Source organism: Carcharodon carcharias, chromosome 5 (assembly GCF_017639515.1).
Source record: "Carcharodon carcharias isolate sCarCar2 chromosome 5, sCarCar2.pri, whole genome shotgun sequence".
NCBI classification, from domain to species: domain Eukaryota; kingdom Metazoa; phylum Chordata; class Chondrichthyes; order Lamniformes; family Lamnidae; genus Carcharodon; species Carcharodon carcharias.
Genome location: NC_054471.1, coordinates 120,044,613 through 120,058,434, shown reverse-complemented (window position 1 = coordinate 120,058,434; position 13,822 = coordinate 120,044,613). Strand labels below are relative to the sequence as shown.

At 40.9% G+C, this 13,822-nt stretch overlaps 1 protein-coding gene across 1 annotated transcript in view; it reads left to right on the top strand.

Moving 5' to 3' along the window:
* Positions 1-13,822, top strand: part of LOC121278068 (A-kinase anchor protein 7-like) — a 184,503-nt gene that overhangs the window by 54,279 nt on the left and 116,402 nt on the right. The gene's annotated exons all lie outside the window — the stretch shown is intronic.

Below are 13,822 nucleotides of genomic sequence, written 5' to 3'. Positions count from 1 at the left end.
TTGTCAACCTGTATCTGCAATTCATCAATCTTATTAATCACATTCTGTGCATTCACACATGCACATTAGCCCTGATTTAAGCCTTTTTATTTCCCTGCTTATTCTGACCTCATCTAATGATTACTCTAATCTAATTATTCCATCTAACTTGATGCAAATGTCTTAAATATCCTCATTATCAGTTGATACTTCACTACTTCCCACTGCTAGTTTTTCCTCCTCTGCACTCTAAATTCCCCCCCAAGGTTCCCATCCCCCTGCCAATCTAGTTTAAACCCTCCCTAACAGCACTAGCAAGCCTCCCTGCGAGGGCACTGGTGCCAGTCCTGTTAAGATGTAACCTGTCGTCCTTGTACAGGCGCCACTTGCCTCAGAAATCTAAACCCTCCCTCTTACTCCATTTCTCCAGCCATGTACTAAACTGCTCAATCTTCCTATTCTTATGTTCACTAGCACGCGGTACTGGGAGTAATCCTAAGATTAATGCTCTTGAGGTCCTGCTTTTTAATTCCCTTCCTAACTCCCTAAAACCTGCTTTCAGGACCTCATCCCTTTTCCTACCCATGTCTTTGGTCCCAGTGTGCACCACGACCTCTGGCTGCTCGCCCTCCCACAAAATAAAGTCTTGCAGCTGCTCTATGACATCCTTGACCGTGGCACCAGGGGGGCAATATACCATCCCGGGGCCATGCCTACGACCGCAGAAATGCCTGTGTGCTCCCCAAACTATGTAATCCCATACTACTATAGCACTTCCGCTCGCCCTCCTCCCCTCCTGTGCAGCTGAGCCACCTGTGGTGCCATGAACTTGGCTCTTGCTACAGTCCTCTAAGGAACCATCTCGCTCATCAGTATCCAAAATAGAAAAGCGGTTAGAGAGTGAGAGCGCTCAGGGGATTCCTGCACTACCTGCCTATTTCTCTTAGATACTCTGGAGGTCACCCATTCCCTCCTTGCCTCTGTACTTCTTAGCTGCGGTGTGACCACCTCTCTCAATGTGCTATGCACATAATCCTCAGCCTTGTAGATGCACCACAGTGACTCCAGCAACCATTCAAGCTCTGCAACTCAGAACTCAAGTTTCTGCAGCTGGTGACACTTCCTGCAGATGTAGTCATCAAGGGCACTTTATGCCTGCATGACTTCCCACATCCTGCAACATGCACATTCTACATGGCCAAGCTGCACTGACATACTTTAAACTTTGTATAAAGTAGTTATTACAGTATTTGCTAATTTATTTTAATTATTATCTTAATTTACTACTACAATTTACCGTGTTTATCTCAGTCTCCGTCTCCGCTCTCAGTCTCGTCGCTTCTCGTGCTCTTCATTAGTGTGGTTTCTTATAAAGTCGGTTTATGGGTGCTAGTGTAGGTGGTTCTGTCTGTATAATTTAATTGAATTAGAGTCAGATAGACTGCAAGCTTGAAATTATCAAAAGAAGTTAAGGGTAGAAGGCATTTGAAATGCTAATGAGTAAACAGGGATGCAGTCTTAGCATTAGGGTTTGAAGGAAGTTTGCATTTTTAGATAAGTAAAGGGATTGTTTTGGTTTCAAAGGGATGATAGGATGTTTATAACTAACAAGATAAACAAAGCAAAGCAGTGTGTTTATTTTCACCAAAGGTACTGACCATATTGGCAACATGAAAGATTTTTATATTATGGTAAAAATAAATTTCCAAAGACATATAGAACAATAGAATTTACAGATTAAAGAGGGAGAAATATAACTAAAGAGAATGGAAGGTTGTGCTGTGGGGCCATGTAAGGTCTAGGAGGGCCATGTAAGGTCTAGGAGGACCATGTAAAACAGCCTTGGGGAAGTAGCCAGCCATTTTTGCAGAAGTCTGCTGTGCCCATTAACCAAAGGTGGAGTAAAGCCTTTGGAATTCCACTGTTGAGTGGGTGCTGTGGTAAACTTGCTGGCTTAATTATTTGAATTTAAAATCTATTTTGGACTGTTGCCTTAAAGGGGTTGTGTAGTTGGGAGTCAGGTTAATTAGGAATTTTGGAATTTGTTATAGCATTAAGTAACTGTAATCTTATGTATGTGCTTGAAATCTTTTTTGTTAATAAATGTTTTAATTTAGTTTTTAAAATATCTAAAGGTGTCAGTGGACTCATTACTTCTGAATTCAGTGCAGAAATCTTCTCGTAATAAATACAAATTGCAAAACAGTTGTAATAGCGTGGCCAGGTTTCCCTTGTCAATTTGGTCCGCCTGGCACACATCACCTGCCACATCATCACAAAACACCCTAATTTCTTACAATTCCCCACTTTGGGAAGGAAATATCCTTATTGACTTCTCACAATGAATTTTTAGCTGGCATAGTTATTTCTAAAATACATGCTGTTTCCTTAATTTCTTGATTACACATTGTAGATAACATACTAAAGCTACAAGAATTATTTGATTACGATTGACTTGGTTTGGCAATCGCACCTGCATTTCTTACAACTCAACGATATTTCTTATTCTTTTGTGGGAGTACTGTTAATTTCTGGGCTATTTATGTTATGACACAGCAGTTGGTAAATACTGAGCTGTTCAAATCCCAGAGGGAAACCTGCAACAACTGTCACAACTAATTTTAAATTTGCATGTTTCAAGGTGTGGGCTTTGAATTCAGAAATAAGACCACCGAGTCTTAAGAGGATTTTATGAAACTAAATTAAATATTTATTTTTTAAAAATTGTAAGCACATATGTATGTCTACAGATTACTACTATAATAACTTCTAAATCCTCTAATTAAGTTAACTCCAAATTACACTTTTGTTAAGGCCACAGTAAGATTTTAAAAGTCCCAGGCAAAGTAAACAATACCCTGAACAATCAGATTCAAATGACTTCAGTCCCTGAAGGCAGCAGTTTGGTACATACAGGATGCAGTCTTTTTCACACTTATTGGATATCTTAAACTGCCTCTTTTAGAAACAGTCTTCTCTTCTTTATGCATATTTTCCTCGTTGAATGCAAAAACCCATTGTTTCACTATGCCTTTTGAGCTTTACCTCTCTACTAATAAAAAATCTATCGTATTACTAATTTCACCAGTAACCTTTGGGAAAAATAAATAAACACACTATTTATTACTACTTTTGCTGGCTTGGTATACATTACATCTCCTCCTTTGAGTTCAGGCCACTATAGTTAGTTTAAAAATGCAAATATTCCCTTATGCTTCACATTCTAAAACTTCCCCATGCTTACCCAATTAACATTTCAAACCTAACTTCTCTTCTTAGATCAAAGCACCCAGGCTAGCTGCCTCTAATTCAATTAACTTTCACTCTCTCTCTCTCTCACACACGCACACACACATGCACATAGACACATCCCACTACTAGTCTATTTTACAATAAATTCCCATAACATTATGGAAATTATTATATCTTCCTGACAGTTAGCATATAAGTACATACAATTATGGTAACAGGTTATGCATGGATTTAAGATTTTCCAGGTTTCCATTCACCTATATCTATCTTGTGGATAATTCCTATTAAGCATTACTTATTCTTAGTCTTCAGTTGTCACAACTCAAAATTCTTTTTACTTTAATATTACTCCTTCTGACCATTACCATCTTAATTATCTTAAAGTCGGTTTCTCTATGGAGTGCCTTGATCATTTAAAAATTTGTTCTTACTCTTCAGGCCATATTAACCATTTCATGTCACCCTGCTTGTCAAGTAGCTGAGCATGTCTGGAACCTGTTCTTCGATGCACCTTCATCATGCACTCCTGCATCTTCGTGACTTTACACGTTACGAATCACTTCCCACGCTAATATCCCAATTCCCTCTTCAATCCTCTGTTGGAATTTCACATTTATCAGTCATCTTCACCCATTTCCCTATTTGTTGGATGTGGTCCCTAGTGATTCCCCCCCCCACCAAATTTTCAATTCCTGCAGTGGTCCTTCTGCTACACATCACTTCATCATGCTTGGTAATCTCTCTGTCCTTTCCCACAAACCCTTGCTTTGCATTTGTCAAAGGGTTATCAAGTGCCTAAGGATCATGCCATGTATTCTGCTAATCAACTTTACTATCTGGGATTTCACTGTCTTTGAAAGGTTTCACCATTTAATAATTCTTCCTGAGTTTCAGGCAATCTTCTCAAAAGATCAAAAGGGAGTCCCTGTCTTAAGATTTTCTCCCCCTATGCCACCCCATGTCTCGTAGTGACCAGATTGTCAAATTCAATTCTTTTAAAAAGTTCGAAGGCAAAGACACAAATACCTCTGAGAAAGCTGCCATTTCATTCGTCTCATCTACACTTTCCTTTCACTAGAACATACATCAATATCAAATTCATATATTCCATTGAACTGCACCCAAGGTGAGTTATTCCAAATCCCATTTGATGTTGTGTCCTTTTTCCTAAATCTATCTCTGACCCTCAATCACTTCTTCAAATCATTTTACAAACCCAATAATTACCATTTTATCTTGGTCATGAGCCCTGGAGAAACTTTACAGTCCAATAACATGTTTTCATCATATCTTCAAAGCAAAAATTAAACATTCCCACTTGATTCCAGGCATGAACATATTTTGATTGCTTATTCTTTGCTTTAAACAACATTTTATTTTCTCAAAAGTAACCCACTACATTGTGCCTGACTTTTTTCATTTTAAGATTATCCCAAATTCAAATAGCAGTATTGTTGGGCTGACAGGTCTTGTTAGTGTTCAATTTATTTATTCCCAGAAGAAACTTTTTTTTTGATACCGAGAAACCACCTAGACTGTTTTTCCATTAGCTTTATTTGAAGTTAGAATTTTTTTTATCCCCTTAAACATAAGGTAAATTTCTCTTTGAACGCTTGAAATAGCAACTCATGTCATTTTGTCAATTCCAATTTCAGAAGCAATTATGACCAGGCTCGGTGGTTTTACATCAGTGACAGAAGTGCTTGCAGTCAGTTCAGAGGTGACTTCCATATCTCCTACACTCAAACACTTGTCTTGGAAGATAACGAATGACAACAACTAGCCTGAATGGCAATCCATTGTGGCTTTGCCCAAGAGCCAAATGGATTAATATGTCCAATCATATCTCTAAATTTAGAAACATAAAATCTAATAATGCCAAAATATATTTAGTAATGCGAATGTTGGGTGATGAATTTTTAAAACGAAGCAGCTGTCAGCAGAAAGAGTTAGCTCTGCTGCTTGTTTGGGTTGGGTAGGATGGGGGAGAGGGGGTGGGGTGGAGTGGTGCAGAGAAATCTTGGCACGCAATTGTGTTACTTTACATAATTCAAAAAATATCTCCCCAATCTCAAAAAAATCAATTTTAAACTTTTGTTATGACGTGGCAGGTAATGTGTGCCAGGCAGACTAAATCGACAAGGGAAACTTGGCCACACTATCACAATGGGGGTTTTGCGATTTGTATTTATTACGAGAAGATTTGTGGATTGAATTCAGAAGTAATGAGTCCAGTAAGACCTTTAGAAATTTTAAAAATTAAAATAAAATATTTATTAACAAAAGAAAAGATTTCAAGCACATACATAAGATTACAGTTAATTAATACTATAACAAATCCTAAAATTCTTAATTGACCTAACTCCTAGCTACATAGTCCAAATTGGATTTTAAATTTAAAAAGCAAGCCAGCAAGTTACCACAGCACCCACTTGACAGTGAAGTTCCAAAGGCTTTTCTCCAACTTCAGTTACTCAACACAGCAGACTTTTGCAAACATGGCTGGAGGCTTTCCCAAGGCAGTTTCACACACTCCTTTTATTTCTAATATAGCCCCCCAAAATGGCCTTCCATTCCTCTTTATATATGTTTCTTTGTCTTTAACCTACAAATTCAATTGTTCCATATGTCTTTGAAAATATACTTTTCCCGTAAAATAAAAATCGTTCATGTTGCAAGTATGACCACTTTCTTTTTGGGAAAAATAAACACACTGTTTGGCCTTGCTTATCTTACCAGTTGTAAACATCCTACCATCCCTTTGAAATCCAGACAATTCATTCACTTATCTAAAAATGTAAATTTCCTTCACACCTTATATACTAAGACCGCATCCATGTTTACTTATTAGCATTTCAAGCACCCTTCTACAACTGATTCCTTTTGATAATTTCAAGCTTGCAAACTCACTGACTCCAACTCAATTAAACTGCACACAGACAGAATCATCCATACTCACCCCTATAAACCTACTTTACAATAACCCACAATAATATTATGAAAATTATTGTAGTTTTATAACACTTTATTAAATTCTTTTGTTAACTTTTTTCCAAATTCCCCCAAATTTTAGGTTCACTGGTACAAATGTTTTGAAAAGTTCAAATTGGATTTCTGCCAAACTTCTTCAAGACTTCAGGCTTATCATTAAGTTTTGGGAACAAACTGTAGAGTCCTTTCACAGCTGTGCAAGTACATTTTAAATTCCATTTTTAAAAGTTATTTTCTCAGCTCAGAAACTCACAGCATTTAAATTGTCAATTGTTTCCCAACTTATTATTTTCCTCAAACCCAATTTTTTGAATCTTTGATGTTTGCGAACAACACCCTTCTTTAACAATGACATTGACTCAAATGTAATGCATACTCTCAGTTTGGTAAAGGTACTCCTTCATAGGATTGGGTAAGCATCGTGGATGATCACCGTGGAGGAGTCAGAGTGAAATAACATTAATTGCTGACAGTCTCCCACATTACCATCCTCGTCATCCTCCCCTTGGGTTTTACAGTAACAGTCATAGAATCTCTCTGCGAATATACTTGGGCTTTCTGTGAAACCTATTTGACATGAACTAGGACCTTGTGAAATTCAAGTTCTCTCCTCCTCTGGCCCTTGATAGGTCAGCCTCTACCTCCTTGAGCGAGCCTTTGATCATAGTATCCTAGTTCACCTCTCGCTTTAAGGCTATGAAGCATGTAGCTAGGAATATCTGTTTAAAATCATCGCTTTCTAACTCTGGACCTGAGGACTTATACATTAACTGCTTCGGCATGAGGAAAAGCGGGTTGGAGCCCACGTCCTTCGAGGCACCATTTTTAAAAATTCATTCATGTGATATGGACGTCGTTGGCTATATTTATTGCCCATCCCTAATTGCCCTTGATAAGGTAATGCCTTCTTGAACTGCTGCAGTCCAAGTGGTGTAGGTGCATTCACAGTGCTGTTTAGGAGGGAGTTCTAGGATTTTGACCCAGCCATTTGACCATTGCTCACAGGTGGCTGTCTAACTTCTGCTGCCTTGCCCTGTGGCTTTACAACTGAGTGAGGCATCTCCCTCACTATCTGTTTGGCTGTTTGGGAGCTCCCCTGGTCTCCCTTTAAATCTGGAAAGAAGGTTCTGTAAGTCACAGTTGAGGCAAACCTGTCTCAACCTTTATCTTTCCTGTTTTAACCATTTGACTTCCCTCAGGCTCTTCAACTAAGTTGGCATCTCCCTCACTGCCTCTCTGTCTGCTTTGGAGTTTCCCTGGTCCCTGATTAACTCTTAAAAAGAAAGACACAAGTGGCTTTTCTTGAGTCACTTCAACCCTCATGGGTTCCTATGTTTGGTCTAGTTTTGTACCTCATATAACATGCTCTATCATGTGCCTCCTGTTCCCAGCATCACTTATTGAATGGGACAACTCCTTTTGTAATGTATTGACCTGTTCCCTTAACTTCTTGTGCTTTTTATTCAGCTATAAGACAAACGCATGTGCACAAGCCTATCAAAGACATACTTGTAATCTCTGACGCAATCTTCTACACCTCCCATGATATCTCTCATTGCAGGCATGCCTGTTTTCTCAATTGAACTCGCCAGCCATCATTCCCAGCCTATGCCGATGCCATTGTGACCCGTGGCTTCACTTGATAACCACATATTTCAACAATACCTCGACTAATGTGCATCCCACCACTGACACTCGTCGGAAAGAATTTGGAATCACGGGCCACAGATACCTAAGATAGGCAGTTGAGTATTCGCAAGTAATTTTAAGATAGTTTAGTAAGAAGCAACAGATTAGATACGGTGCACTGATTAAACTGAAAAAGTATACAACCCGTGTCAGCTTAGAGGGGTTTACTGATTCCAGAGGATGAACAAACGGATGGCATGGAGTGTGTTGATCTCAGTAACTTGTGACAGCAACATCTTGCTCTCTAGTTGAAGTGTTAGAGAACTCTTCACTTGTTCGTCCTCCTCCTCCCTCTCTTGTCCATCTTCCTGTTGAAATATGTTGCTGCCTGACAAACACTGACCCCTGACTAGGATTGTCCCCCTCCCCGAGCACTTGTTAAAATACCATTTTTCTGGGGGCTGGTAGCTTACCCGGTGTCAGTCATCTGTTCAAACCCTTCTGACCAATGGATATAGGACATGTACCCAAGATATCAGAGTGGTCACCTTCCCCCCTCACTGGCTCATCACCCTGGCTTGGGGTCAGCTTTTTAGTTTACGTCTTGCAGAGGGAATTTCCTGGCCCTTTCTGAACACTTGCATAGATGAGGGCATATACAAGACGCCATCCTACTGACTTAGAAATGGCAACGTGGAAGCCTGAACCAAGTGACAATGAAGATTCCAGGGATGGTTTCAACATTGCCTTTCCGGAGAGAGAGAATCAATGCTGTTTAGCTAAACTCAGACGAGTTCTATGAGTATATCAAGAATATACTATGCAGAAAATACTAGTTTGTTAAAGGCTTCGCTGGCTGGGCCAACATTTATTGCCTATCCCTAGTTGCCCTCGAGAAGGTGGTGGTGAGCTGTCTTCTTGAACTGCTGCGGTCCTTGTGGTGTAGGTACACCCACAGTGCTGTTAGGAAGTGGGTTCCAGGATTTTGACCCAGCGACAGTGAAGGAATATTTCCAAGTCAGGATGGTGAGTGGCTTATAGGGGAACTTCCAGATAGTGGTGTTCCCATCTACCTGCTGCCCTTGTCTGTCTAGATGGTAGTGGTCGTGGGCTTGGAAGGTACTGTCTAAGGAGCCTTGGTGAATTCCTGCTGTGCATCTTGTAGATGGTACACACTGCTGCTACTGTGCGTCAGTGGTGGAGGGAGTAAATGTTTGCGGATGTGGTGCCAGTCAAGTGGACTGCTTTGCCCTGGACGGTGTCCAGCTTCTTGAATGTTGTGGGAGCTGCACTCATGCAGGCAAGTGGGAAGTATTTCATCACACTCCTGACTTGTGCCTTGTAGATGGTGGACAGGCTTTGGGAAGCCAGGAGGTGAGTTATTCATCACAGGATTCCTAAGCTCTGACCTGTCCTTATAGCCACAGTATTTATATGGCAAGCCCAGTTCAGTTTCTTGTCAATGGTAGCCCCCAGGATGTTGACTGGGGGATTCAGTGATGGTAGTGTCATTGAACATCAAGGGGCTATGGTTAGATCCTCTCTTGTTGGAGATGGTCATTGCTTGATACTTGTGTGGCATGAATATTACTTGCCACTTGTCAGCCGAAGCCTGGAAACTGTCCAGGTCTTGGTTCATTTGGACATGGACTGCTTCAGTATCTGAGGAGTTGTGAATGGTGTTGAACATTGTGTAATCATCAGTGAACATCCCCACTTCTGACCTTATGATGGAAGAAAGGTCATTGATGATGCTGCTGAAGATGGTTGGGCCAGACCAGGTAAGGATGACAGATTTCCTTCCCTAAAGGACATTTGTGAACTGTGCTGTGGACCATCAGCAGCAGCAGAATTGTACCTGAACACAATCTCAAACCTCGTGGCCTGGCATATTCCCCACTCTACCATTACCATCAAGCCAGGGGATCAACCCTAGTTCAATGAAGAGTCCAGGAGGGCATACCTAAAAATGAATTGTCAACCTGGTGAAGCTACAACACAGGACAATTTGCGTGCCAAACAGCCTAAGCAGCATGTAATAGACAGAGCTAAGCGATTCCATAGTCAACGGATCAGATCTAAGCTCTGCTGGCCTGCCACATCCAACCGTGAATGGTGGTGAACTATTAAACAACTCACTGGAGGAGGAGGCTCCACAAACATCCCCATCATCAATGATAGAAGAGCCCAGCATATCAGTGCAAAAGATAAGGCTGAAGCATTTACAACCATCTTTAGCCAGAAATGTCCTGTGGATGATCCATCTCGGCGTCCTCCAGAGGCCCCCAGCATCACAGATCCCAGTCTTCAGCTAATTCAATTTGCTCCACATGATATCAAGAAATGACTGAAGGCACTGGATGCTGCAAAGGCTATGAGCCCTGAAGATAAAGATGACAATGGTACTGAATACTTGTGCTTCAGAACTTGCCGCATCCCTAGCCAAGCAGTTCGAATACAGCAACAACACTGGCATTTACCCGGCAACGTGGAAAATTGCCCGGGCATGTCCTGTATACAAAAAGCAAGACAGATCCAACCCAGCCAATTGTTGCCCCATCAGTCTACTCTCGATCATCAGTAAAGGGATGGAAGGGGTTATCGACAGTGCTATCAAGTGGCACTTGTTTAGAAATAAACTGCTCACTGATGCCCGGTTTGTATTCTACCAGGGGTCAGTTTCTGACCTCATTACAGCCTTGGTTCAAACATGGACAAAAGAGCTGAACTCCAGAAGCGAAATGAAAGTGCTGCCCTTGACATCAAGGCCACATTTGACCAAGTGTGGCATCAAGGAGCCTTGGCAAAAATGAAGTCGATGGGAATCAGAGGGAAAGCCCTCCGCAGGCTGGAGTTACACCTACCACAAAGGAAGATGGTTGTGGCTGTTGGAGACCAATCATCTCAGTTCCAGGACATCACTGCAGGAGTTCCTCAGGGTAATGTCCTAGGCCAACCATCTTCAGCTGCTTCATCAATGACCTTCTTTCATCATAAGGTCAGAAGTAGGGCTATTTGCTGGTGATTGCACAATGTTCAGCACCATTCGCGACTTCTCAGATACTGATGCAGTCCATGTCCAAAGGGAGCAAGACCTGCACAATATCAGGCTTGGGCTGACAAGTGGTGAGTAACATTTGCACCACACAAATCCCAGACAATGACCATCTCCAACAAGAGATAATCTAACCCCTTGACATTCACTGGAATTGCTATTGCTGAATCCCCCATGATTAACATCCTGGATGGTGACCATTGATCAGAAACTGAACTGGACTAGCCAAATAAATACTGTGGCTACAAGAGCAGGTCAGAGGTTAGGAATCCTGTGATGAGTAACTCACCTTCTGACTCCCCAAAGCCTGTCCACCGCCTACAAGGCACAAGTCAGGAGTGTGATGGAATACTCTCCTCTTGCCTGGATGAGTGCAGCTCCAACAACACTCAATAGGATTGACACCATCCAGGACAAAGCAGTTCACTTGATTGACACCCTTTCCACAAACATTCACTCCCTCCACCACTGATGTGCATTAGCAGCACTGTGTACCACCTACAAGGAATTCACCAGGGCTCCTTAGGCAACACCTTCCAAACACACGACTGGCACCATCTAGAAGGACAAGGTCAGCAGATAGATGGGAACACCACCACCTGGAAGTTCCCCTCCAAGCCACTCTTCATCCTGACTTGGAAATACATCGCTGTTCCTTCACTGTCACTGGGTCAAAATCCTGGAACTTGCTCCCTAACAGCACTGTGGGTGTATCTACACCACAGGGACTGCAGCGATTCAAGAATGCAGCTCACAATTACCTTCTCAAGTGTAATTAAGGATGGGCAATAAATGCTGGTCTAGCCAGCCGCATATACATCCTGTGAATAAATTTTTTAAAAATTTGCATGGTGGTCTCCTTTATTGCTCAGATTATACTTCAAGAATAGAGGAGTTTATAGTGAGGTCAAGTGATTTTTGTCTAACATTTCTGCTTTTAACTACCATGCTGTTTGTCGACCAGCTTTATTCTATCTGGAGAAATAGTATTTTTTGTTTCCTTTTTTCCTGGTGAGACTTTAACAGTTCTAGAGTTAGAAATTGAATAGTGTGCTCCAGTTCACCAGTTTTTTGACTTAAGGGATAGACACAATTACTGTTACACATATTTAACACGAAGACCCTGGCTCAATATTGGTTGAGTTAATGAATTAGTTTGCATTATGTTAATTTTCCAAGGAAAGAACATGAATTAAAAAGCTCTGCAAAAAGAATTAAAACTGGTATATTATTTTTGATGCTGCTTATGTTATTTTGAAAAAGACGATTCTGTCATTTGTAACCAAATCAAGATCTGATAGTGTCAATTCTATTGCTTTCTTAATTCTAGGAAACCACAAGAGAGCTTGTGACGTATACAGCAAGCTAAATACAGTAACAAGAATGACATCTGAGTTCATTGCATTAACGGACATTTTACATATATATAATATATATATATATATATATGTGCGTGTATATATATATATATATATATATATAAAAAAAATGTATGCTCAGTTCATATAAGTGAGGGCTAACCTATTGAAATGCTCTTTGAGAATGGGTATGGAATGAAGATATGAGGAATTATAACAAAAGTTTTTTTGGAAAAATAATACATTCTGTCCCCATCATAGTGATGCCTGGCGATGCTGGAGACATGCTGTTTACAACATCAAGCAGATTACTTTAGCCAACTGCAGCGTAAAATTCCCATTATTGTTCCCCAACATGTGTCTCAGTTCCTAAACACAGAGGGGTTCTATCGTGGCATTTCTCTTTTCCGTTCACTTCCCTCATCAGACAATCTTTAGATTTTTCTGAGAATTACTGTCCAATAAATGCCACATCATGGGCAGTAGTGCAGTATCCCACCAATACTCCCACTGAGCTGTGTGGGGTCATGGCTATGCAGGAGCTTGCTGTGAATGCATTTTTCTGTGATAAATAATGTGTATACCCAGAGGCACAAAAAAATTTAAAGGGACCATGCACTGAAAAAAGGGCCATACACAGCTACTAAATTTTAAAGGGACTATTGGTGCCTACTATGAACTGGAATTTTACCCCTGAAATTCATTTGAGTTTCAACTCATCAACTAGCATAGAATTTCATTTTTCTTTTTACTCTTATTTTCTCTTTATCCGTCCTCTCTCCTGTCATGTTTTATTTCATTTCTCCACTCTCTCATATCCTGACCCTAACTTGTCAGTACTCTTCAACCTTTCTAATTTTCTGCTGCTGTGTCAGGCTTAAATCCCTTTTAGGTACGCCTATATCTTCCCTCTGCAACCTCTGAAAGGCCTATCAAAGCACTCAGCACAGCTAATTATGAGCAGCAACCACATCTGTGTCATCCTGCTTTCCTGCCAATCTTCCTGCCCATTGGGGAAGGGGGTGACTAATCTTGATGATTTCCTCCCTGTACAACTTGCCGCTTCCAGCACTGTCTCTGTGAACTCTGACAAATGATTGGCAATTATTGCCTCTTTCCACATCTCCCTCCAGATGTGAACATGGAACTTGCCATTCATGAACTCACTGTGGATGATAACGTCGAGTTCATGTCCATAATGGAAACCTGATTTAGGGGTGATGACATCTTCCCCCTAAATGAAGCCTCTGCTCCTGGCTACTCATTCACCACTTGATCTGCACCGTGGAGCTGTGGTTTTCTCACCAATCACACTTTGGTCTGTCCCTTTATTCCTCTTACAGTTTTTCCTCCTTTGAGCATGTCACCTTGTTCCACCCTGCACCTTTCATTTAAAATCCCTCTTCTCTACCATCACCAAAGTACCATAACAATTTCTGCATTCTTTATTCCTCTAATTCTGGTCTGCTGAGCATTCCTGACTTTAATCATTCGACCATTGGCACTCATGCCTTTAGTTGCCAAGGCTTGAAATTCTGGAATTTCCTCCCTAAACATT